The sequence below is a fragment of the Callorhinus ursinus genome, unplaced genomic scaffold (assembly GCF_003265705.2).
Source record: "Callorhinus ursinus isolate GAN/ISIS: 27379988/994484 unplaced genomic scaffold, GSC_fseal_2.0 scaffold3, whole genome shotgun sequence".
NCBI lineage: Eukaryota > Metazoa > Chordata > Mammalia > Carnivora > Otariidae > Callorhinus > Callorhinus ursinus.
This window is the reverse complement of record NW_027397065.1, coordinates 72418816-72446808: the sequence shown is the minus strand read 5'-3', so window position 1 is coordinate 72446808 and position 27993 is coordinate 72418816. Positions and strand designations below refer to the sequence as shown.

At 38.4% G+C, this 27993-nt stretch overlaps 1 long non-coding RNA gene across 4 annotated transcripts in view; it reads left to right on the top strand.

Annotated features, from left to right (window-relative positions):
* The window catches only part of LOC112819792 (uncharacterized), a 116964-nt gene extending 90485 nt beyond the window's left edge, over positions 1-26479 (top strand). For all 4 annotated transcript variants that reach the window (XR_012376492.1, XR_012376488.1, XR_012376493.1 and 1 more), the window contains 2 exons: positions 24838-24958; positions 26307-26479. This is a non-coding gene — a long non-coding RNA (uncharacterized lncRNA). The remainder of the gene's footprint in view (positions 1-24837; positions 24959-26306) is intronic.
* The last annotated feature ends 1514 nt before the right edge of the window (positions 26480-27993 follow it).

The following is a 27993-nucleotide window of genomic DNA, read 5'->3' as shown; positions in this document are numbered from 1 at the left end:
GCCCCGCATTGGGCTCCCTGCTCAGCCAGGAGCCTGCTTCTCCCTCTCCCTCTGCCTGCTGCTCTCCCTGCTTGTGCTTTCTCTCTCACTATCTCTCTCTCTGTGTCAAATAAATAAATAAAATCTTTAAAAAAAAAAAAAAGAAGAAGAAGAAGAAGAAACCAGAGAGGGAGACAAACCATAAGAGTCTTAATCTCAGGAAACAAACTGAGGATTGCTGGAGTAGAGGGGGGTGGGAGGGATGGGGTGGCTGGGTGGTAGACAGTGGGGAGGATATGTGCTAAGGTGAGCACTGTGAATTGTGTAAGGGAATCACAGACCTGTACCCTTGAAACAAATAATGCATTATATGTTAATAAAAAAATTAAAAATAAAAATAAAAGAAGTAAAAAAATGATACAGCTGCTAGAAGAAATAAACAAGTCCACAAGATATCAATGCTCCTCTCCCCAGGGACTGATAGAAAAAGTAGACAGAAAAATCAGCTTTTTCCATAGTTTGGCTATCATGGACATTGCTGCTATAAACATCGAGGTGCACATACCCCTTCAGATCACTACATTTGCATCTTTGGGGTAAATACCCAGTAGTGCAATTGCTGGGTCATATGGTAGCTCTATTTTCAACTTTTTGAAGAACCTCTATACTGTTTTCCAGAGTGGCTGCACCAGCTTGCATTCCCACCACCAGTGTAGGAGGGTTCCCCTTCCTCTGCATCCTTGCCAACATCTGTCATTTCCTGACTTGTTAATTTTAGCCGTTCTGACTGGTGTGAGGTGGTATCTCATTGAGGTTTGGATTTGGATTTCCCTGATGCCGAGTGATGTTGAGCACTTTTCCATGTGTCTGTTGGCCATTTGGATGTTATAGTTTGAAATTCTATAGTTATGTTCATAATTCTATAATTATGTTCATAAATGCCTAGGATTGTTGAGTTCTCTGGAAAATTTGACCACTCTAACATTGTGAAATTATCTCTTTATCTTTATTATTTCCTTAACTGAAATAGACTATTTATGCTATTAGTATAGTCATTGCAGGTTTGATTTGACTCGTCAACGTGGTCACGTTTTCGCTTTCTTTTATTTTTAATGTGGGGAGTCTTTATATTTAAAATTGGTGTTCTTTAGTCAACATACAGTCTAATCTTGATTTTTTTTAACAAATCAATCTCTGCCTTTAATTGGGTATGTTAAAAATCTTTACATATAAGAGGATTATTGATATCATTTGGTTTAACTCTACAGTCTTAATAATTGTTTATTATTTATCTCACCCATTCTTTGTGCCCCCTTTCTCTTCATCTTCTTTCTTTTGGATTGAGTATTTTTTTCTGAGTCCACCTTTTCTGATTTTTTAAGTTTATTAGCAATAAATCTTTATGTGTTTTGGTTGATTAAAGAATAATCATCCATACAACACACACATTCCTTTTAGACTTCACTGTATTTTGTTTTACTTGACTTGTTATGGGTATATATATATGTGTGTGTGTGTGTGTGTGTGTGTGTGTGTATTTGAGATGATGATGGACGCTCTCCTATACTAAGAAAAAGTATTTGCATTGTAACATGAAGATTTTTTTGCTGTGCATAAAATTTTGAGTTGGCTTTTTTCTTTTAAAAACTTGTTTATTTTCTGAATATATTTTGGACCTATTTATATGCTGTAATCATTATGCTTCACTAAGAACTTGTTTATTCATTTTTTACTGATGTAAAGTTTACATTATATTAATAGACCTTAGCATTATTTCTCTTATTGTTGATAGGTTTTACCAAGATTTTCACAATTAGCAAAAAATATTTCTACTGTGTATATTCTAATATTTACTTCCTTGTGAATATGTGGTACACTGTTTCTAGAGTATGTGGCCAGAAGTGAAATTGCTACTCTTTCTGTATTCTAAAATTTGGAAATTTACTAGAAATTTTATTCAATAGTTTATTAAAGTTCCTATTTTTACACATGTCTTGAATAATTAGTGTTGTCAGACTTAGAATGTATCCTCTGGTTAATGTAAAATAGTATCACATAGTGTGTATTAATTTGCAGTTTCTTGATTACTAGTGCATTTAATCATTGATTCTAAATTGATTATTGGAAATTCAGGGTATCTCTACTGTAAATTTTTAAATTTATATTTGATCATAGTTTTCATTTTTTTCACTTTAGCTTTAATTTGTAGTTTTTATACATTGGAAATGCTAATCTGGGGCTCCTGAGTGTCTCAGTCGGTTAAAGGGCTGCCTTTGGCTCAGGTCATGATCCTGGAGTCCCGGGATTGAGCCCCGTATTGGGCTCCCCGCTCAGCGGAGAGTCTGCCTTTCCCTGTGACCCTCCCCCTTCTTGTGCTCTCTCTCTCTCTCAAATAAATAAGATAAAATCTTTAAAAAAAGATACTAATATTTTCATAGGTACATGAACCTAAAATATCATCCATTTTATGGGATAGCTGTCTTCGATTTTATTGACATAGTCCTTTTATTATTTAAATATAGTTAAATATTCTAATCTTTTCGAATGTAGACTGTATATTTTGTGTTCAAATAAGCTACCATAGACTGAGGGTCATCATAATAATCATGTATTTTCTTCTGTACTTTAGAAAATATTTGTTTTTCATATTTAGATCCTTAATCCAATCAGTGTGTGTTAATACAGAACTTTTTAAAGGCATACTTCTGCTAGTAATTCCAGGATTTTGAACAATATGGAATGAGGCTTTACATTAATTCCTCAATTTGGAGGAAACCTTGGGAATTCCTGTAAAAGTCATCCAACTTCATCTTTCATTGGATAGGCTTCCTTCTAACTGAGTCCTAGATATAAATACATTTCTGTGCCACCTTGTTAACGCAGTTGTTTTATTTAGTCATTTGGTTAAGGGTCTCTGCTCTACTTCTCCAATCAGAATGATCCTGCATAGATACTCAGTATTTAATTCATAGATATTGGAGGCAATATTTGAAGCAACATACACCTCAGTTTCTGTGACTTTTCATTCCTGTTTCTTCACTGACTTTATGGTCATTCTTTAAGTCTGAAGCCCAGGAATGCTAGATTCATTTATTTTGAGCTCAGCAGACTGTTTAACATTATTAGTGCTATTTATTTGATTGTTATTGTGAACATTTTCTCTCATCAGAGATATTGATGGATATAATGTTTCCTTAAACTCAAAATAAAGGGGGATACATGAAACATTGCTTTGTGTATTTCAGAGACCTAGTTTGCAATATTTATACAATGATATAATTGATTGCTATAATTTCTTAGTGGATTGTTTCTTTTAATTCATTAACTTCATATTAATACCGTTAATAATTAATTGACAATTATTTTGTTATTAAACTCCAGTTAATTAAAAAGTAATTGCTTATTTAATCATTAAAATAATTATGAAATCCATCTTATTAATTAATTACTAAATTCCCTTAATCTCTAGTAATGGACTTCATATTAAAACATGATGATCTAATATTTAGTGCCTCTATGCGGGATCTTTATTTTACATGGTATCATTTTTCATTGCCCTATGTTCAGCCTTTCTGTGGCATCCTGTTTTAGATGTGCATTCCAGCTATTGCTACTCTTAAAAAAAACAGGCAGTTGAATCTGAAGCTGGGTGTCAATTAGTGAATCGGTTTACCCTATTTACATTGATACAAATTATTGATATATTTAGATTTATGCTTACTATCCAATGACAGTTACTATTGACCAACTAAACCAGAACCCATACCTAACACTCTTTTTCCCTTTAGAGCAACCAAATACTGTCATTTATTGCTTTTTTAAACTAGTGGATGCACATAGGCTCAGGCATCTGAGAAGGGGAAATAAATGTAGCCCAAGTGCCACCTTTCCCCTTTGCTCCTAATTCTGTCAAAGGCAAAGAGCAGGAAGCTGTGCTCACCCTCACACAGCAGTAAACAGCATGTGCTGATACACAGCTGTATCAGCGGGGGGGTGGGGGTGGGAGTGGGAGATGGATACATATGCACAGAACAGCTCAACCAGCGCCAGCACCTTCTGTCCCTCAACCTGCATTTCATTTCCTTTCAACATCTTTTTTAAATGACTCTACACTATTTAAGCCTAATACATTTAAGCTTAATTAAAACTTGAATTATACTTTTAAATTTAAGCCTAATGAAACTCAAATTACACTTTTCTCAGGAGTCTGTTCCTTCACAGTGTTTCCTATCCTACTGACTAGTACTAGCATCAACTCATCCCACAAGCCAGAAGCCAGAGATCATTCGTTGTTACCGACTCTCATTATCTCCCCATACATATCTGCTACTGAGTGTAGTCACTATATATTCTACTCTTGGATTCATCTCTGCATTCTGCCCTTTATTAGTATAAAAGTTTTCTAGTGTACCCTACACTTTCCAGCCCTGTCATATATATCTGCTCTTGCTATGAGGAAATTGGCTAAATTCTACACTATTATGCCAGTCCTGTTATTAAAATTATTACACGGACCCCAGTATTTCAGTATGATTTTCACACTCTTTGTCTTAAATACACAATTCCTCAACAAGCCTATCTCTGTTTAACTCTCCCCTTTTAAGCCCACCTTTACTCCACATGCTGACCCCTCTCTAGTCATAACTGGAGAATTATCTTCTCTGAATGTTGGACAATTTAATACTTCTGCATCTAAATATAGAGTATTATTTCAAAAATACACTATCTTCTCTTGTACTCTGAACAAAAAGGAAGCTAATTCAAACTTTTTCCAAAACTCAGCATCATTGTGAATTTCTGCAAGCCTTCCTAGAAACTCTCTTCATAGTTCTTTAGAAGCTCCTGCGCATACCTTAAGCTGATTTTTATACTGTTAACATGCTTGATATTTCTGTCACTTGTTCTGACAGAGATCAACATCATAGTGCATCTTAAAATATTCTTTTTAAATTATCTCTTACCTGCATATTAGAAGAAACTACAAACTACTCTGAATCTTCTGATCACCTGTCCAAATTTTCTCGTCACTTTTGAGCATCTTGTTGAAATGTTTTCATACTTCTGAAATAAATCACCTCAAACCAGATTTTTTAACAGTACAAGTTGTTCTTTTTCTCAGTATAATTTACAGCAAGAAAAGAAAATACCCATATGGTAAATATTCGATGATTTCGTGAAACATAAGCTGTTAGTCCACATATGGGGTACTTTTTTGTTCTTAGCAAGTTTCTAGGGTACCAACATTGGAACATTCACTATGAGTGAATCTCTGGGCTTTCTAATATCTGAAAGTTAAAGTGACATTTTGAAAAAAAAGAAATGTATATTTAAAAAGGACACAAATTGGGAACTATTTGAACTATTTTTTTTTTCTCTCTGAAGATGGTACTAAACATGTATTTCTGATGTATTTGCGTTATTTCTGATGTATTTGCGTTTTAACCCATTCATAGCTGCTAGGCTTGTCTAAGAACAAGTTGATGTTTCCTCTATTCATGTGTAACAAGGTAATGGTTTGACTGAGCTTCCTTCAAGTTTGTGTGCTTTTGTTGCCTTTCCACCTTGCAGAGAAAAAAATGCTGGCACCTTTGAAATGCAGACATTTTTATCAGTTGAAAAGTAGATCATAATTTTAAAATTATTTCCCCGTTATATCCAGATATCTGCATTAATACGTGTATAGTGCCTGGCATGTTGTAGAGAAATTTATCAGTCAGCATTCTGGAAGAAAAGGGAGCTAACTCAAACTAGCAGATTTTGAGAACAGTTTAGTAAAGGGACTATGGCATAGCAATAGTATAGGGGAACCAAAAGGGAAAGTGTAGGACCTTGGGGTGCTGTAATTACCCAGGGCCCTTAAAGTGCTACAAGACAGCAAGGTTACTGGAAACCAGGGCAAGTAGCTTTAGGAGAGAACTGCCTTTTGAGAAGTTGAGGTTTCTCGTAGGGTCACAGCACACCTACAGCATCTACTAAAGCTGTGAGCCAAGACGATGAATACCACAGACTTACTTTTTAATGTCTGCTAGATCTCCTAGCAGGGTTCCCAGTGTTCTAGCCATCAGATGCTAGCTAACAGGGGATCCCGTGTGGTCCATATAGGGTAGCTTCCCAGAAAATGGAGAATGAATTGAGTCACAAAGGGAAGATCTCTAGAACAGTCTACTCTGTTACCCCCTCAGCATTCATCCTTACATTTTATTTTGGTTAAAATGTAATTTTCACAACACAGGAGAAGTTGAAGTCCCAGAAGCTACCACATCAGCATTTGCCAATGTCCACTCAGTTCAACTTCCACCTGAAACTGAATATATTAGACATCATTAGCGTTCTCCATATAAGGCAGGGGGTTAAGGTGGTGTACTCGTTCGTATAGTACAGTCTTTACTTCAGCTGGTGAGAAGAACTGAAATTGTAATCATGCCTTTATATTAGTAGTACTTCCTACTATTTCTCTTTCCCTCAAGTAGCCACTCAGTTGAATGGATATTTTAACCAGTGGGGTGAACTTAACCTTTATCTTTTGGAATTACTTTTTATTTGAGTTTACCTCGTTTTCCTATTAACCAGGATTTTAAAGTGAGAAAGTAGTAATAGGGATCCCGAATAAATAACTAGGTTTCCAGGTACTGTCCTGCTGTCTTCCATAGTTCAACAGAACCCAGTTTTCTTCAGATGATCGACATCAATCTCCCTGGCTAGCATATATTCCCCTTTACTTCATGTTCATTCGAACAACATGAGACTCTCAATCTGGACAGATATATATATATATATGACAGTTATATATAATTTAATAGAATTCTAATTATATTCCTCAGAGAAAACATTCCTTTGTTGGGCTCAAAGATGTCCAAGCTAACCAAGCCAAAAATTGTGAGGTTGAAAAAAATTCTACAAATAATTTTTAGGAATAATCCTATAATTTGTACCCTTACACCTCCGTTCCCAGTACTATGCATTTTGATTATGGAAGAGATGACGTCAGTTGCTGGTTTATGGCAATTGCCATATCCTAAAGAATGACATCTCAGTTTTGGAAGTACTCAAACTTGAGGTTTTACCAACCCCCCAGTAGCTAGTTTTTTTCTAGGTGATGGAACATACAATACCAGTTAATTCTCTGAGTGTAAATCCATTGCCACATTCATTTCTTTTAGAAGTGTCCAGTGGCCAGAGGAAATGTGTGTGAAATCTACAGAAACAGATAGGCAATTGCTGTGGAATCAAGTTCCCTCCCCATGCTCCTTCAAAGATGATTTGTGCAATCAAATTTCCAGCAAGTGGCTAGCCATTTTTCCAGGTAAATGGGAATGCCTTGTGGATTCAGCAATACATCCTGCTAAATCATGTTGCACACTCAATAGTGATACTGTCTGTATTGGTGTTGATAAGAAGTTCATGTTGTTGAGCTCCTGCCTGTCCCCCTCTCCTTGCTTCCGTTAGAGGTTTATGTATGAGGCCATTGAGTAAACTAGAGAACCTGGGAAAAGAAGCTATTTATATTATTGGTCAGATGTATAATACATCTGATAACTGCATGCTTTCTTTGCATTAAATGCTTTGGTAAGCATTTATATGCAACGTAAATATCTTCACACTCCATGTTGATGCATCCATACATCATCGTTCCCCTGGACTTTTTGTACCATGTTCCAATATTTAGGGTTTTATTTGTTTGTTTGTTTGCCACTGGTCACCTATGCAAAGTACTAAATACTGTTTATGAATTTCAAAGATCTATCCATAAAGAATAATTTCCTTTCTCCACTGTCTTTTAGAGCTCCTTTTGAGTGGGGCCATAGGGAAGAAGTCCTTCACTTTTGACCAATAGCAGATATATTCACAAATCAGGTTCTTGCTGTTTTCTGTTCCATTAATTCTGAGCAGAAGCCACAGGTGTGAAGTTAGAGGAAAGAAGAAAAGCAAAAGCAAAGCAAAAAAAGCAAAAGCAAAAAGAGATTTAGTGCAAGTATCTGTGACATCTGCACATGTAGTTTTTTTTTTAAGATTTATTTATTTATTTTAGAGAGAGAGTGTGCATGCCCTCAAGTCAGGGGAGGGGCAGAGGGATAGAGAGAGAATATCAAGCAGAGTCCATGCTGAGTGCAGAGCCCAAGTTGGGGCTTGATCTCACAACCCTGGGATTACGACCTGAGCTGAAATCAAGAGTCGATGTTTAACCGACTGAGCCACCCAGGTGCCCCCCCCCACTTTTTTTTCCTAAGCTTTTAGGAACTACTCAAGCCCATGATTTTGTCTCATTGTATTAGTTTCCTATTAGTGGCTTAAATAATACAAATTAATCTTACAGTTTTAGATATCAGGATTCCAAAAATCTAGGTATTGACAGGACTGCATTTTTTTGTTTTTGAAGGCTTTAGGGAATAGTCTGTTTTCTTACCTTTTGCAGCTTTTAGAGGGTACCTGCGTTCCTTGGTTCATGGAACCATTCTTCATCTTCAAAATCAGCAGTGACCTCTAATTCCGTCAGCTCATTTTTCTGACTTTGAAACTATTGCTTTTGTCTTATTATGACCCTTGTTGACATTGGGCCCACCTGGATAATTCAGGATAATTTTTCAATCCCAAGATCCTTAATGTAATCACATATACAAAGTCCTTTTCCCATATAAGGTAGCATTCACAAGCAAACTTCAGTATGACCATACAACATTTCAAATGGAGAATAATTTGTCAGTAGAAAAAGTCATGGCCTTATTCCCAAATCCTATGATTTAGGATTCCTGATCACTCACTGGGCTTTATCAGAGCTCCATGAAAATTATCTCTCTAGCACAGGCACTTTCAATAACAATAGGTTTCTGCGTCATAATGCCCATGTGGCTAGGCAGTTTGCACAGCAACTGGGATCTAGTACAGAGCCCATCTTCCTCTGGGCCAGCTCAAAATTAGCAGCCTTTCAAATTACCCAAGAAGTAGATTGGAACAGGATGGCCAAATGTGATCTATATTGCCTTCAGAATCTATAAACAAGATTCTGTTGTGCTTATTTGTTGTGTGTATTGTCCCTGTTTATTGATGGTGGTTGTTGAGAGGTGCCACAGTTTTTCTTTCTTTCTTTCTGCAGCATTGGAAAACATGCCCTAGACCACTTGACTCTAAGAAAATTCATCAATTTTACAGATCCCTGAATATTGAGGGGTTTATTTGTTACCCTTTCACATCCTTCGTTTTTACCAAGGTTGTAGGACGCTGCCTACTTCCTGTGTATCTGTTTTGAAATGATCATACAACCAGAAATATAATGGACCAGGATTGTACTCTGTATAGTATCAAGACAACACATGTCCCTAATCTGGAATATTTTATGGCAGGGAGCTGGGGAGTTGACATAGCCCTGAAAAAGACAGGAAGGGTATACTCTTGTATTTGTCATGTGACAGCAGACAAATGCTTATGTTTTCCTTTGCTGGCAGAGATAGGGGGAAAATGCATTTCTATTTCAATAGCTGTATACCAGGTGTCAGGGTCTGTGTTAATTTTCTCCAGGGGAGATACTGTATCTGGAAATGCAGCTGTGCTTGGCATCACTACCTAATTATGTGGGTGATAATCGACTGTCATTCTCCTTGACACATCTGGCTTTACACTTTCCAAATAGGCATATTGAATGGGGATGTGGTAAGAATTAGCACTCTTGCATATTTCAAGTTATTGATGGTGGCACTAATCTTAATAATTCCTCTAGGGGTGTGATATTTTTGTTTTGTTTTGTTTTCTAGTAAGTCAGGGTTGGGCAGGTGCAATTCCAGTGGCTTCTATTTGGCCCTTTCTACCATAACGGTCCTCCCTCCATGGACTGAAGAACCAGTGTGGGGATTTTGACAATTATCTTATGTTTGTACCCTCTGTATATTTCGGGTTGAGAAGAACAAGTATAGAATGAGTTGAAGATTGTACTGGAGGTGACTTGGGTTCAGACTCCATTTATCACCTGACCTCCATAAGTCCCCCATGTCATTAGTTTCCAGAAATAGTTCAAAGCCAGGAGATAATAATCCCTGCAAGATTTATTACTTGTTTTCCTTTTGGGAGAGTTTGAAGGAAGATTCAAGTATCTTAATGGGTTAAGAGCATGAATCTGTACTATATAATTCAGGTAAGGTTTCTCCCTCCCAGTTATAAAACTTTTTCTTATTATATATGTCAATGTTTACCATAGTAGTTTGGTAATCTTTTTGTTTTAAAGATTTTATTTATTTGAGAGAGAGAATGAGATAGAGAGAGAGCATGAGAGGGGAGAGGGTCAGAGGGAGAAGCAGACTCCCTGCCGAGCAGGGAGCCTGATGCGGGACTCGATCCCAGGACTCCAGGATCATGACCTGAGCATCTTACTCATTTCTAAAACCCCAGCCAATAAATTCCCCAGCACCCTACATCCTTGAAGACCAAGTAAGTAAGTAAGTAAATAACCCGTACTATGTGGCCTATGGCTGTAGTTATTTTCATCATGTGTCTAAGAGTTAAAAGCTACCACTGAGCCTCTACTTATAAACAATTCCATCATTCCTACTGAGGTCAAGTAACCCAATACCATTTTACAATCTCCTACCATCATCTCCATCTTACAGAATTTGGTAACCTTAGAGACTTTCAAGAATTCTAATAGCCCCTCATCAAAGCATTTCTCCTTGTAAAGAGTGGATTTTTTTCAGGCTATCTGAAGGGTAGTTGAGTAGATTGCATATAATAGACTCTTTCCAACATTCTTTTTTCCCTAAAACTTTGGACCATTTGCATTAGAGTATGAAGTGATACTTTGGAGTTTCATCATTAACTATAGGCCACTATTAAAACCAGGATTTATTTAGTAGATTCTTAAAGTTTAACTTTCAGGCACTTGAGCCATTGAGTTATACCATGAATTCCACGATAAAAATCCTATAATTTTCCCAATCAGTTCTCCTTTATCTAAATCCCTTATGATTTTCTTCCAAATACCCCATCCCCCAGTGAAGCAATACAATTTGTTGAAGTCTTGTAATTTTTTTTAAAAGATTTTATTTATTTGAGAGAGAGAATGAGAGAGAGAGAGAGCACAAGAGGGAAGAGGGTCAGAGGGAGACGCAGACCCCCCGCTGAGCAGGGACCCTGACGCGGGACTCGATCCAGGGACTCCAGGACCATGACCTGAGCCAAAGGCAGTCGCTTAACCCGCTGAGCCACCCAGGCGCCCGAAGTCTTGTAATTCTTTATGTGTGTAGGCTATATCCTACATTCTACTGGAGTAGGCTTTCTACGTATTTTCCTTTTCCTTTCACGACATTTTTGTGTCTGTAATACAGACTTTTGTTTGTTTTGCTTTCTTTGTTTTAATGCTATCTTGACCTAGTTTTGATGCCCTGCCAGAGGCTTGTTAGTTCCACTTTTTGAGTGGCTAATATTTACTCAACACGCCACTTCCCTTACCTGATTCTCACGCTGCAGGCTACTATGCACGCATGTGAGTTATCCCAGGACCAGGTACTAGATAACTTATGTTAGGCTTTCTGCCCAGGAGTCCACAAAATTATTTTAATTAGCCAATCCATAGGTACCCAGGGCCAAACCTAGCCAAGCCCACCTCAGTGATCCTACATAAACTGACCCCCAGCTCCGGATTGCTGTTACCCTGTCACAGGTGCAGCTGCCTATGTGTCCCTGCCTAGCTGTCTTCTCTGCTTGGACCTAAATAACAGTGTGGCTCCTCATGTACTTTCGAGTGTTTGGATGTTGTGTTACACATTAAAAGAATCTTTAAAGCTTATAAATCATTGGCACTGTGAGCAGAATGGTGTGGCCATGATCACTGACTCATCCATAGGCTCTTGAAGGTTAGCTTTTGGATTACTAATTGTCTATAAACCTCCACAAAAGTGGTTTGGGAGGGATATACTCTTTTTTTTTTAATTTTATTATGTTAATCACCATACATTACATCATTGGTTTTTGATGGAGTGTTCCATGATTCATTGTTTGTGTAGAACACCCAGTGCTCCATTCAATACGTGCCCTCTTTAATACCCATCACCAGGCTAACCCGTCCCCCCACACCCTCCTCTCTAGAACCCTCAGTTTGTTTCTCAGACTCCATAGTCTCTCATGGTTTGTCTCCCCTTCCAATTTGCACCCCTTCATTTTTCCCTTCCTACTATCTTCTTTTTTCTTTTTGTTTAACATATAATGTATTATTTGTTTCAGAGGTACAGGTCTGTGATTCATCAGTCTTACATGATTCACAGCGCTCACCATAGCACATACCCTCCCCAATGTCTATCACCCAGCCACCCCGTCCCTCCCAATCCCACCACTCCAACAACCCTCAGTTTATTTCCTGAGATTAAGATTCCTCATATCAATGAGACGATATGATACATGTCTTTCTCTGATTGACTTATTTCACTTAGCATAATACCCTCCAGTTCCATCCATGTCGTTGCAAATGGCAAGATTTCGGGGTTTTTTTTGATGGCTGCATAATATTCCATTGTGTATATGGGGGTGTGTGTGTGTGGGTGTGGGTGTGTGTATACCACATCTTCTTTATCCATTCATCTGTTGCACATCTTGGCTCTTTCCATAGTTTGGCTATTGTGGACATTGCTGCTGTAAACATTGGGGTGCACGTACCCCTTCGGATCTCTACATTTGTATCTTTGGGGTAAATACCCAGTAGTGCAATGGGTCATAGGGTAGCTCTGTTTTCAACTTTTTGAGGAACCTCTGTACTGTTTCCAGATTGGCTGCACCAGCTTGCATTCCCAGCAACAGTGTAGGAGGGTTCCCCTTTCTCCGCATCCTCGCCAACATCTATTGTTTCCTAACTTATTAATTTTAACCATTCTGACTGGTGTGAGGTGGTATCTCATTGAGGGTTTGATTTGGATTTCCCTGATGCTGAGCGATGTTGAGCACTATTCCATGTGTCTGTTGGCCATTTGGATGTCTTTGCAGAAATGTCTGTTCATGTCTTCTGCCCATTTCTTGATTAGATTATTTGTTCTTTGAGTGTTGAGTTTGATAAATTCTTTATAGATTTTGCATACTAGCCCTTTATCTGATATGTCATTTGCAAATATCTTCTCCCATTCTGTCAGTTGTCTTTTGGTTTTGTTGACTGTTTCTTTTGCTGTGCAAAAGCTTTTTTTGCTTTTGAACAGAACAGACTCTCTGTTCTGTTCCATTGATCTGTGTGTTTGTTTTTGTGCAAGTACCATACTGTCTTGATGATGACAGATTTGTAATAGAGCTTGAAGTCTGGAATTGTGATGCCACCAGCTCCGCTTTTCTTTTTCAACATTCCTCTGGCTATTTGGGGTCTTTTCTGGTTCCAAACAAATTTTAGGATTATTTGTTCCATTTCTTTGAAAAAAAAAAGTTGATGGTATTTTGATAGGGATTGCATTAAATGTGTAGATTGCTCTAGGTAGCATAGACATCTTCACAATATGTGTTCTTCCAATCCATGAGCATGGAACATTTTTCCATTTCTTTGTGTCTTCCTCATTTCTTTCATGAGTATTTTATAGTTTTCTGAGTACAAATCCTTTGCCTCTTTGGTTAGATTTATTCCTAGGTATCTTATGGTTTTGGGTGCAATTGTAAATGGGATCGACTCCTTAATTTCTCTTTCTTCTGTCTTGTTGTTGGTATATAGGAATGCCACTGATTTCTGTGCATTGATTTTATATCCTGCCACTTTACTGAATTCCTGTCTGAGTTCTAGCAGTTTTGGGGTGGAGTCTTTTGGGTTTTCCACATCAAGTATCATATCATCTGCAAAGAGTGAGAGTTTGACTTCCTCTTTGCCGATTCTGATGCCTTTTATTTCTTTTTGTTGTCTTATTGCTGTGGCTAGGACTTGTAGTACTATGTTAAATAGCAGTGGTGATAGTGGACTACCCTGCCGTGTTCCTGACCTTAGGGGGAAAGGTCTCAGTTTTTCCCCATTGAGAAAGATATTTGCTGTGGGTTTTTCATGGATGGCTTTTATAATATTGAGGTATGTACCCTCTATCCCTACACTCTGAAGAGTTTTAATCAAGAAAGGATACTTTACTTTGTCAAATGCTTCTTCTGCATCTATTGAGAAGATTATGGTTCTTGATCTTTCTTTTATCAACATATTGTATCACATTGATTGATTTGTGGATTTTGAACCTTGCAGTCCAGGAATAAATCCCACTTGGTCGTGGTGAATAATCCTTTTAATGTACTGTTGGATCCTATTGGCTAATATTTTGGTGAGAATTTTTGCATCCATATTCATCAGGAATATTAGTCTGTAATTCTCCTTTTTGATGGGCTCTTTGTCTGATTAGGGGATCAAGGTAATGCTGGCCTCATAAAAGGAGTTTGGAAGTTTCCCTTCCATTTCTAATTTTTTGGAACAGTTTCAGGAGAATAGGTATTAATTCTTCTTTAAATGTTTGGTAGAATTCCCCTGGAAAGCCGTCTTGCCCTGGGCTCTTGTTTGTTGGGAGATTTTTGATGACTGCTTCAATTTCCTTGGTGCTTATAGGTCTGTTCAAGTTTCTATTTCTTCCTGGTTGAGTTTTGGTACTTCATACATCTCTAGGAATGCATCCATTTCTTCCAGATTATCTAATTTGCTGGCATATAGTTGCTCATAATATGTTCTTATAATTGTTAGTATTTCTTCGGTGTTGGTTGTGATCTTTCTTCTTTCATTCATGATTTTATTTATTTGGGTCATTTCTCCTTTTTTTGATAAGTCTGGCCACGGGTTTATCAATCTTACTAACTCTTTCAAAGAACCAGCTCCTAGTTTCGTTGATTTGTTCTACTGTTCTTTTGGTTTCTATTTCATTGATTTCTGCTCTGATCTTTATTATTTCTCTTCTCCTGCTGGGTGTAGGCTTTATTTGCTGTTCTTTCTCCAGCTCCTTTAGGTGTAGGATTAGGTTTTGTATTTGAGACCTTTCTTGTTTCTTGAGAAAGGCTTGTGTTGCTATATACTTTCCTCTTAGGACCGCCTTTGCTGCATCCCAAAGATTTTGAACAGTTGTGTTTTCATTTTCCTTTGTTTTCATGAATTTTTTAAATTCTTCTTTATTTTCCTGGTTGACCCATTCATTCTTCAGTAGGATGCTCTTTAGCCTCCATGTATTTGAGTTCTTTCTGTCTTTCCTCTTGTGACTGAGTTCCAGTATCAAAGCATTATGGTGAAAACATGCAGGGAATGATCCCGATCTTCTGGTACTGGTTGAGACCTGATTTGTGACCTAGGATGTGATCTATTCTGGAGAATGTTCCATGGGCACTAGAGAAGAATGTGTACTCTGTTGCTTTGGGATGGAATGTTCTGAATATATCTGTGAAGTCCATTAGGTCCAGTGTGTCATTTGAAGTCTTTATTTCCTTGTTGATCTTTTGCTTAGATGATCTGTCCATTTCTGTGAGGATGTGTTAAAGTCCCCTACTATTATTATATTGTTGTTGATGTGTTTCTTTGATTTCGTTGTTGATTGGCTTATATAATTGGCTGCTCCCATGTTAAGGGCATAGATATTTACAATTGTTAGTCTTTTTGTTGGATAGACCCTTTAACTATGATATAGTGTCCTTCTTCATCTCTTATTAAAGTCTTGGGTTTAAAATCTAATTTGTCTGATATAAGGATTGCCACCCCAGCTTTCTTTTGATGTCCATTAGCATGGTAAATGGTTTTCCATCCCTCACTTTCAATCTGGAGGTGTCTTTGAGTCTAAAATGAGTCTCTTGCAGACAGGTTATGGATGGGTCTTGGTTATTTACCCAGTCTGATACCCTTTGTCTTTTGATTGGGCCATTTAACCCATTGACATTCAGGCTAACTATTGAAAGATATGAATTTAGTGCCATTGTATTGCCTGTAAGGTGACTGTTACTGTATATTGTCTGTGTTCCTTTCTGGTCTATGTTACTTTCAGGCTCTCTCTTTGGTTAGAGCAGCCCTTTCAATATTTCTTGTAGAGGACCCCGGCTGGTTTCATGTTTGCAAATTATTTTAGTTTTTGTTTGTCCTGGAAGCTTTTTATCTCTCCTATTTTCAATGACAGCCTGGCTGGATATAGTATTCTTGGCTGCATATTCTTCCATTTAGTGCTCTGAATATATCATGCCAGTCCTTTCTGGCCTGCCAGGTCTCTGTGGTTAGGTCTGTTGCCAATCTAATGTTTCTTCCATTGTAGGTTACAGACCTCTTGTCCCAAGCTTCTTTCAGGATTTTTTATTTGTCTCTGAGACTTGTAAGTTTTACTATTAGATGTCTGAGTGTTTACCTATTTTTATTGATTTTGAGGGGGGTTCTCTGTGCCTCCTGGATTTTGATGCCTGTTTCCTTCCCCAAATTAGGGAAGTTCTCTACTATAATTTACTCCAATATACCTTCTGCCCCTCTGTCTCTTTCTTCTTCTTCTGGGATCCCAATTATTCTAATATTGTGTCGTCTTATGGTATCACTTATCTCTCAAATTCTGCCCTCGTGATCCAGTAGTTGTTTATCTCTCTTTCTCTGCTTCTCTATTCTCCATCATTTGGTCTTCTCTATCACTAATTCTTTCTTCTTCCTCGTTTATCCTAGCAGTTAGAGCCTCCATTTTTGATTGCACTTCATTAATAGCCTTTTTGATTTTGACTTCGTTAGATTTTAGTTCTTTTATTTCTCCAGAAAGGGTTTCTCTAGTATCTTACATGCTTTTTTCAAGCCCAGCTAGTATCTTTATAATCGTCATTCTGAACTCCAGTTCCAACATCTTACTAATGTCCATATTGATTAGGTCCCTGGCAGTCTGTACTGCTTCTTGTTCTTTTTATTGAGGTCAGTTTTTCTGTCTTGTCATTTTGTCCAGAGGAGAATAGATGAATGAGAGAACAAAATGCTAACAGGGTAACAACAACCCCAGAAAAAAATACACTAAACAAATCAGAAGAGACCTGTAACTGGGGGAAAAGAAAGGGAAGGAAAGAAAAAAGAAAAAGAAAAAAAAGAATATGATCAAATATGACCAGTCTGGTGCATAGATCAGTGTCACACACTAGATTTTGGGTGTATTTTGGTCTGTTAGAAGAAAATTCCTCTCAAAATTTTAAAGAAAGAAAAACTTATATATGTACAAAAATAAGGGTAAATTCAATGAAGGGATGGAATATGACTGTAAAGATGAAAATTATAAAAGATTTTATAAAAGGAATTGATAAGAAGTTGGTTCAAAAAAGAAAGATGAGTAATTAAAAAAAAAGGGACAGAGTGTGATCAGGTGGGAGACTAGAACAAAGCTATACACTAGAGATTTAGGGTGTATTTTGGTCTGTCAGAAGAAACTGTATCCCAAAATTTTAAAGATAGAACAACTTACATATATACCAAAAATAAGGTTAACTACAATGAAGGGTTAGAATGTGACCCTAAAAATGAAAAACAAAAAAGATTTTTGAAAAAGGGATTAATAAGATGTTTGTTGAAAAAAGGAAAAAGAAGAATTAAAGAAAAAGAAAAAAAAGAAAATAAAAAAAATTAACTTTGAAAGACTAAGGAATCGGGGAAAAAAACCGTAAATTCTATGTGCTGTATTCCCCTAGCGCTGGAGTTCTGGCGTTGTCATTGATCGGTAAACTTGGTCTTGGCTGGCTGTTCTTGCAGATCTTCTGGGGAAGGGGCCTGTTGCCGTGGTTTCCAAATGTCTTTGCCGCAGGCGGAATTGCTCCGCCCTTGCCAGGGGCTGGGCTAAGTCAAATGCTCGGGTTTGCTCTCAGTAGCTTTTGTTCCCTGAAGGCTTTCCCTACAGCTTTGGAGGATGAGAGTGAAAATGGCGGCCTCCCAATCTCCTGACTGGAGGAGCTAAGAACTCGGGGCCCCACTCCTCAGTGAACCCTCAGAGAAAAGCAATCACTCCAGTCTCCCTGGTCTTCAGTCACACTCCGTGCTCACCCGGCCTGTGAACGAGTGTTTCTGTCTCTGGCACCTGACCCCGTGTGGAGTCTCCAAACCCAGCAGATCCCTCCAGTGTCCTCCCACGCCACTCCTCCCCAGGGAGGAAGGGGAGTCTCCCCGGCTCTGCTGCTTGTTGGGTCCCTGCTGGAAGAGCAGTGGCCTAACTGTGCAGCAGATCACAGTTTATGGCAACCCCGAGCTGAAAGCCCCCTCCTTGGCTCCGTCTCTGCAGCTGGCTTCCCTATGTGATACCTGGGAGCTCTGCCACACTCAGGCACACCCGGTCTTTCTGTGACCCCGAGGGTCCTGAGACCACACTGTCCCAGCGAGTGTTCCACCCCCCTTAGCCACTGAAGCGACGTCCGTCAGCGGAGCCGACTTCTCAAAGTTCCGATTTTGTGCTCCGCGGCTCTATCACTTGCCGGTAGCCGGTTGACGGAGGCTCCCTTCCTCTGTGGTCTATCTTCCTGTATATCGCCTCAGATTCACTTCTCCGCATGTCCTATCTTTCAGAAAGTGGCCACTTTTCTGTTCAGAGAGTTGCTGCTATTCTTTTCTTTGATCTTCTGTTGAGTTTGTAGGTGTTCAGAATGGTTTGATAGCTATCTAGCTGAATGCCTGGGACTAGATGAAATTTAGGTCTTCTACTCCTCTTGCTCCTCCAGGAGGGAAATACTCTTGAGGGCAAGCTCTCACCTGTGACTTGTTGCTCGCTGTTTTGTCTACTGGTGGTGGCCATGTGTTCCTTACACAAAATTCCTCAGCATGGAAATATTCAAAACAAAGAGTGCTAAGTCCTGAACTCCAGCAGCTAGATACTTACCCAGATGGGTCCACCCTAGGCCTGGAGGAATGATGAGCCACTTGAACCACTCTTTCCAGACTTAACATTCCAGTGGGTTTTAGTCACAGTCTGTATTTCATAGAGTCCTATTCCAAGGCCCCTCATGTCTTTGCCTTTGATATTTTTTTTTTATTATTATTTGAGACAGAACCTAGTTTGTCCATTTGTTTTTTAGCAGCCCCTATTGAAGAAGTGTTGGTTGGGCTATCCCACGCCAGAGAAATGGTACCCTGGTCTCACTGGTGGTGGTACTCAGGTGAGGGTAGCAGTTACCTGTCTTCTTTGCTGCCACATACCTTGTTGCTCTCACCAGCAAAATACAGGATCTCTAGACCCTCAGGAGTACTGTGGGTTACACCCTAACAAACCAGTAGTCCAATGTTTAATCCAAAGGGAGCCCCTGGGGCAAGGGAATCACCTCCCATTCCAGCCACAACACCTGCCAAAGTTACCAGTTGCTTGACAATGCAAGGCCCGTAGCAGAGTGCTTGAACCTTAGTGAGTGCCTCCCCATGTTAACATGTATATTAACATGCCAAGGGACTGAGGAATTCAGACAAGAGGGCTACCTGCATTATCCCAAGGAGAGCATGCTTTAGTTCGCCAAGTGCAAATTTTATTTTTTATTTTATTTTACTTTTTTTAAAGATTTTATTTATTTATTTGACAGAGAGAGACAGCGAGAGAGGGAACACAAACAGGGGGAGTGGGAGAGGGAGAAGTAGGCTTCTCGCTGAGCAAGGAGCCCGATGTGGAACTCGATCCCATGACTCTGGGATCATGACCTGAGCCAAAGGCAGACGTTTAATGACTGAGCCACTCAGGCGCCTTGCTAAGTGCAAATTTTAATGGAAGATGGATTGGAAAGCTTCAGAATAAGAGAAACACCTGGACTCCTCTCCCGCACCCTTTCCTGTAACCACCTAGAATTTCTGCGTAAGAAATTATTTAAAAAAAAGCCAATAAACAAAAAGCACACACAAAACCCTAGATGTAGGTGGAGGATACTTTATAAATTAAAAATAAATTATAATTTGGCCCAATCAGAAATCCAAAAACTAAAATAATTTATATAACATAAAGATAAAAAGGGCACTGATTGGGGGTTGCCTGGGTGGCTCAGTTGGTTAAGCGTCTGACTCTTGATTTTGGCTCAGGTCATGATCTTGGGGCCATAGGATCAAGCCCCATGTGGGGCCCTGTGCTGGGCATGAAACCTGCTTGGGATTATCTCTCTTCCTCTCACTCTGTCCCTTCCTCCCCTGCCCCCTACCCCCACTCGCTTTCACACGTGTGCCCTCTCTCTCTCTCAAAAACAATGAAAGAGCACTGATTGGCTTTTGGGCCCCTACAGCAGAGGTTCTGCATTACATTTAGCATATGCTAAAATGGACCAATTGATAAACCTTTATGGATTAATCAATACTGGGGTTCAAATTCCTGTTATACCTGGGGATTCCACTGAACTTAAACTTGATACCTCCTAATTTGAGGAGAGTAATTAAATATGATAGAGAAAACTCAGTATGCCTCACTTTATAGCTTCGCCTAAATTTTCCATCGTCATAATACCCATTGCCCTATAATATTCCATCCTTGTATAAGGTTTGGCACAGTGAATACTAAATTAAAATTAAATTAAGCCTTTGACAATTATAAATTGGCTTACCCAAATAAGACTATGTGGACACCCCCATTTAAATTGGTTAAGATGGCTCAGTGTAAGTTAATACAGGACCTCCAAGTATTAAAACGTATTATTACACAGGATTTAATTAATGAATAGCTGATTGTCCTCACTGCTTCTCCTTTTGAGAGTCCAATTTTGCCTGTTCTTAAGCCAGAAGACTGACTGGTGTCTCATGGTCAATTACTGCAAGCTTAAGGCTATGTGGTCCCATTCATTAAGGTCTCCAGACCCAATATCCAATATTACTGAAGTTACTAACTCCAACTGTAAATATTTTGCTCCTGTAGATTTAGCTAATACATCCCGGTTAGTGCCTATTTTGACAGCCTCTCACCTGCAGTTCGCCTTCACCTCTACAGGGATATAACATACCTTTCACAGGCATGGGTTACCTTAGCAGCCTTGCCATTGCACACAGTTTTTGCAGGCAACATTTTAACTGCCTCCACCTTTCTCCAGGGGGACAGAAGGGACATTGCATTGCTGACATGCTCCTCCAAAAAGTTTCATTTGCCACTCAGTAAGGATTCACATGTCAATATCCTTTAGTCCTTTTTCAGTTCTGGAGGCAACCTATTCCTCATTTACAAATTTTACTTAATCTCATTGATCTTGCTACTTATAAACTCACTGTAAATGGAATTCTCTCCAACGAAGGCTGTACAATCTGTGCAAATTAAAATCAACAGGCATTCCCATTAGTTCCCCCAGAAGCTCCTTCACTGTAGAGACTTTAACAACCTCTTGTCACACTCCCTGAAATCTCTGGACCACCTGTGATGACCATAAATTGCTGATGGGCTTCTGACTCAAGAGACGATCTTTCTCGACCCAGTGCTATACACCATTAAAGTGAAAATTGCTGGCCATGTACTGAGGTCTTTTGAGATAAGAGACTCAGAGATTCTGAGCCTGTGACCTAGTGTATCCAGCTGCCCATTATGTTTTGGTCCATGGAATTAGAACCACATAACCTCAGCAAGACTGCAAAGGCCTCCTTGATTCAGGATGGAGCTAAACTTGAGCCCTTTGGCATTTTCCACCTGCAGGAGGGGGTGAGTTCCCCTTTCTCAGTCTTTGGCAAGACACCATGTGCTGGAGGGGGTCATCCCTCCTCAAGATGCCTTGGCTACCTGGATTAACTGAGTCAATAGCATGGGAATCCATAGAATGTATGAATGACATTGCCACCATCATAAAATTGATGGAGCTAAGTGAAATGTAGCTACCCCTTATTAAGGATTCCCTGAATAAAAATGGGACCCAAGGTGAGCACAATTGGCCAAACTTCAGAGTGCATTTTAGCACTGTATGTTAGCAAATGGCTCCATTTGCATATTTTTTACAAAGTTTTGGGCCAGCGCCTAAAAATTGTGCCATTTAGGATTAAAAAACAAAATAAAACAAAAACAACAAAAAACCTCTCAACAACTCTGGGAATCTCTTGCCCCACAGATTTATGGAAACATAAATCAAGACCACACATCTCTACTTATTGTAGGGCCACAATATAAGGTCTCATAGGACACTCCTTACCCCCTTGGAGTTTCAGACATTGCTAATAGTAACCAACGCACACATGACACTTCTCTGAATATATAATGCTGTGCTTTTTAAAAGGCATCTGATGGAATGTTCATCTCCCCAGTAGGTCCCAGGCATCCCGTTAAATTGGGACACGTAAAGATTTCCTCAAACAATTACTATTTAAACTGCAGTCTGACAAAGGGATTCCTAAATGGCTCTCTTTCTTGCCCAAGGCCTTAATTTCTATTAATGCAAGACCCTTTGGCTGATTTACACCTCACACCAACTATAAAAATACATTCTTTTAGCCTTTTCCTCTATTTAAAAGGGGGATATGTCTCACTGCCATGTCTATAGAGACTAATTATATATGAGGTTCTTTAATAACATCTGTCAGTGTATTTATTGATTTTTCTTCCTGCTTCTATTCCGCATGGGACTGGAGGTTAAATCAAAGGTGCATTCGCTCCTGGGACCTGTTACCCATTAGACTGTCCATCTAGTATGAAACCCATGTGAAGCTAAGCTTCAACCACCTAAAAAACCTCCTTAGTACTCAGATTATAAGGAGTGGCTAATTAATCCATACCCTCCCTCAAATCCCCTATAGGAAATTAAATTGAGTTCTCTAGACCCATTCCCACAGACAGTGTAATCTATCAAAAGGGAAGATTAAAAAACCCTGGTTCATAAATAAAAATCACATTCAAAAATAATAATAAAGTCAATGCCACATATCCCATAATTATAAAACCAGACAACCCTTCCCTGGTAATAATATGTGCTAGAGATCAACATCAGACAACAAAAGCCTATCAAGTGCATACACACCAACATGTTTAGTGTTGGTCTTGTTACTTCTGGTCTGGGTGCTTTCATTGGTTTGGGATCCAGAGGTCCAAACCCTTCAAGTAAGCCATTATTTCAACCAAATATGGCAAATGCTAAGGCCCACATGCCATCAAGTTTTGTTAATACAAGTGCTGTGGATCCAAGACTTTGCTAACTTGCCTGTCAGTCACCAAACTGACAAATGAGGCTTAGAGACCACAGTAATTGGTTCAGGTGGAGGGTCTACCTACAGAAAGGATCAGAGATCTACTAATGCTTTGAATGTAGCCTTGTGGGACCGTAAGCAGGGTACCTAGATGAACCATTTCCTGCTTACAGCTATAAACTGTAAAATAATACATTTGTGATGTTTTTGGATGCCAGGTTCAGGGTGAGTTGTTATGAGAGCAATAGGTAATTGAAATTATACATATAAATATGTATAGGCACACACACATATATGTGTGTATATATGTGTATATGTATATGTACACACACAGTTTATATATATTGAAGAGATGAACACACACACACAGTTTATATATATTGAAGAGATGAAATGGAGAGAGAATAATGATATTCAGAGATGAATACCATATTTTAAAAATATTTATAGACACATATTTTATTCAATAAACACTCCCATTAGTTAAGGTTCTCAGTTACCTACAACAGGATTCACTCTGGCTAGATAAAGCAGGATAGAAACTTTTTATTTTATTTTTTTTTAAAGATTTTATTTATTTGACAGAGAGAGTGAGAGAGCACAAGCAGGGGTAACAGTAGAGGGAGAGGGAGAAGCATGCTCCCCGCCAAGCAGGGAGCCCGATGTGGGGCTCAATCCCAGGACCCTGAGATGATGACCTGAGCCAAAGGCAGACGCTTAACCATCTGAGCCACACAGGCGCCCCAGGACAGAAACTTTTTAAACACTTAAAAATAATGAAAAAGATATTGGGAATTTCAGAGTCTCCAAGAAGTCTAGATAGAGAGCAATAGTCATTATATGGGAAATAGTCCAAATACACATAGGACTTTGTAACAAAAACAATAATTAAACAAACCAACAAACAAAAGGATACTCAAACTAATACTTCCTATATTCTTAGACCCAGGAGTTACTGTTAAATGTCACAAATACATTTTTGGTGAAATGCTTTTTATAAAATTAAGCTTAATTACATTAAATAAGTCTGTTTTCCCTTATTTCCAGCCTCAAAGAACTCCACCATCTTTATAATAAGACATTTCAGAATATTCTAACCTAAATAGAATTAGTGGAAATATACAAGATAACATTTGTGTAAAAATATTTTCTCACCAGTAAAATCTAGATGATACATATTATGGGATTTTCAGAATGGTCCTAAATTACAGATGCAGAAATTAGCTTTATATACATTATATTAACTAATAATTACAATATTAAACAACACTATAAATTTATGGAATTCAGACTCTCAGTTTACATGTTTGAAGAGCTAAATACAACTAGCTATACGTTTTGGATCTCAGTACAGGAAAAAAAAATCAATTCCAAACCTGTAAGACATTAGTTTGAAATGATTTTTCTTTCTTTATTTTAAGATTCTTAGCACATCTCCTTTTTGTAACAAGAATTGAGTTATGATCTTTTCACATTTTGCATCATAGCATAATTCAGTGCATGGTTTTCAGAACCATAATTCCTAAGCATGTACTTTGCCTACAGATTCACTTGAGAAATCCCATTCTTTTCACATACCCCGCATTAAAACAGGCAGTTTGCTCATACGTACAAATAATGTATTAATAATAATAATGAAAACATCTAAAAAGGAAAGCATTCCAAAGTAGTATTTCTTGGGAAATGAATTAAGTTATCAGAAGGTTGTTAATAAGGACTAAAGTTCTTCATCCTTTACCCTTTCTGGGGAATAAGGCAGTGATAACATGTCTTCTGTGGTTTAAGGATAAAGCTGTATTTTTTTTTTTTTTTTTAAAGAATGTCAAATGAGTCTTACTCTGAGTGATTCTTTGAACTTACAGGATGGTGGTTTGACTTGTAAAGAGATAAAGTCTGTAAAAATAAAGCAGAGAAGACCTTCTTCAGGTATCTCAAGGAAAAATTTGAGTTGTCTGGATAAACTGGTAACTATCTTTGCACCTGGTGAGTAGCAAAAACAAATTTACACTGCAAATGAAATAAGGCAGCAGGGTGTGTGTGTAAACTTTTGTAGTACATAACTTCATGAAAATGACATGAATAAGAAATGTAGTGGTATCACAAATAACCAAATTGTCTCCATTGAGGTACTTGATAAGTGCAAAATCACCAATCTGTGTATAGTTATACCGTACAACACTCAAATGTAACATACCAAACTTCCCTTGGGCATAACCATCCTATGCTAAATATGGGCCCATGTGCAGTACAGTAATGTAGCTCATGATCTTACTTAGGTTTGGCAAAGCAGAGGCCGTGGCTATTATAGTTTCAAATGATTACCCTGTGAAAAAAATTTTTTAAAGATTTATTTATTTATTTGAGAGAGAGAGTGAAAGAGTTCAAGCAGGGGGAAGGGCAAAGGGAGAGGGAGAGAATCTTCAAACAGGCTCCCCTCTGAGCACAGAGCCCAACACAGGTTTTGATTCCAGGACCCAGAGATCATGACCTGAGCCAAAATCAAGAGTCGTGTGCTTAACCGACTGAGCTGCCTAGGTACCCTCCCCCCTTTTTTTTAAGTAGGCTCCATTTCCAGCATGGAGCCCAGTGCAGGGCTTGAACTTAGCTCCGTGAGATCAAGACCTGAGCGGAGGGGTACCTGGGTGGCTCAGTCGGTTAAGCACCCAACTCTTGGTTTTGGCTCAGGTCATGATCTCATGAGTCCTGGGATGGAGCCCAGAGTCAAACTCTGTGCTCAGCCTGGAGTCTACTTGAAGATTCTTTCCCTCTACCCCTCTCCCACTCTCTCTCTCTCTCTCTCCCCCCCCGCCGTCTCTCTAATAAATAAATAAGTCTTAAAAAAAAAAGTCCTGAGCCAAGATCAAGAGTTGGACACTTAACCGACTGAGCCACCCAGATACCCCAAAAATATTTTTATTTAAAAAGTTTATTCAAAGAAACAGTAAGCTTAAACAACTTTCCTTTATAAGATTCAAGTTTATAAGTTTTATAGCTCTAGGAGCTTGTTGATAACATCCAGTCCCAGGACTTACCTTATAGTTTGAGTTAAATGTTGAGATAGACAAAATTCTAAGATAGTTTCCTATGACCCACACTTATATAATCCCTTCCCCATGAGGGGTGGGCAGAACTGTGAATATTATGGAGTATCACTTCTATGATTAGGTTAGTAATCAGCTAACATTTTGTTAGTCAAGTAGAAGATTAATCATGCGACATCTTAAACTAAGGTGAAGTGTCAAGAGAGTCTCCTGTTAAACTTGAGGTAGGAAACAAATGACCAAGTTATGAACTGCACACAGAACTGCACACAGAGGGCCTTGTTCCACAGCCACAGAGAAATGATTTCTGCCAACACACTGGAAGAGCTTGGAAGAGTACTGAGCCTCAGATGAGACAGCAGCCCCAATTGGTGCCTTAATTTTCACCTGGTGGGAACCTGAACCGAGGAGCCTGCTAACTCATGCCTGGACTCCTGATCCATGGAAACTATGAGATCATATAATTTTCTCAGCTACTAAATGTGTGGTAATTTGTCATATAGTAGTAGAAAAATAACACAGTAGTGTCTTACAAAACAATAACTGGTGTTCTAAAAATAATTGGTAATAGCAAGAACTAAATTTCTCTCGTAGAATATGGATGAAAAATTTGATTTTCTGTAGTTCTTAGATAAGTAACATAACTGAGTAAAGAGAGCAGACTATAGAAGATAGTAGGGAATTGTAGAATGTGTGCTGAATTGAAGGATCAACTCCACTTCAGCAAGTGGCAGTGATGTTAAATGTGACCAAATATTACATTTTTTAAAACAAACCAAAGAAATCTAGGTTTTTGTTTTTTTTCTTTGTTTATGATGTGAAATCAGTTTGCAACATGCCCCACCCCCAGGGGGATAAATCTCTGTGGACCAAACAGAAGTCAACAGGACAGCATTTTGTAAACTGTGGTATAAAGTTTAAGAGTAAATATATTGGCTTAAGTTCTCCTTTTTAAAATCATCTTTGTGAATGTTTGTCCATAGGTAAACCCTTCTACTTTCTGTCTCATTCAGTTATTTTTTCCCTCTACATTCATTCATTGAAATAATCATTGAGTGTCTGCTATGCGACAGAGGCTATTTAATACATAATGTACAAAGAATAAAAAAAAAAAATCCCAACCTATATGAGGTTTATTTCTAGCAACATTATACATGGAAAAAATAATTAAAATGTATACAATGTAAATGTTAATAAGACCTATAAGGGGAAAAAAACAGTGAAGAAATTATGGAGAGATGGGTGGTGGGGTGGAGGAAGACTGTTTCATGTGCTTGTACTTTATTCCAGGCAGTTTCCTATGTGCTAGACCAACAGCATACAGTATAGGGTATTAAGGAAACATGCAGGAATGCCAGAAGGAGACTTTGAAAGTTCCTAAAATGTGTACAAGCTTTCAAATATTTGCTAGGCATTTTAATTAAATAACCTGTAAGTGTCCTTTTACCCTTCTGAGCTCCAGTGATTTAAATTGAAGATCCCCTGTGGTCTCAAAAGGAAAATCTTTTCAAATTCTGTATGAGAATTCAACCTTTAAAACTTGAGATCTCCACAACATTCCATGAATCCTTTGGGAAGTAATTGTCCCCATGAACTTTCATTTGAAGTCATGTCTAGAAAGACTTTTGATATGTGTAAAACATGGAGACTGTTTGGTTCTGAGTTTTGCAACTTTTCTAGAAGTACAAGAGTTCTAAAAATCTCCATTTTCAGCATCACTAGCAAAGGTGACCTTAGATGCTTCAAATATGTTCTCCTGAAGTTGGAACCACACATAAAGTTAGCAGCCTTTAAGCTGTGGTAGGGAATGAGGAGACAGAAAGGCTCTAGTCGTGGTGGAGTAAACAGTCACTCCAGTAAGGAAAGGATCACACCCAGAAAGGAACCTGCTATATCTAGGATGACGATGGAACAGGGTTTAAGTACTAGTAAAATTCAATAAAGAAGGCACAGAGTTTGCCAGAGTGACCTAAACAT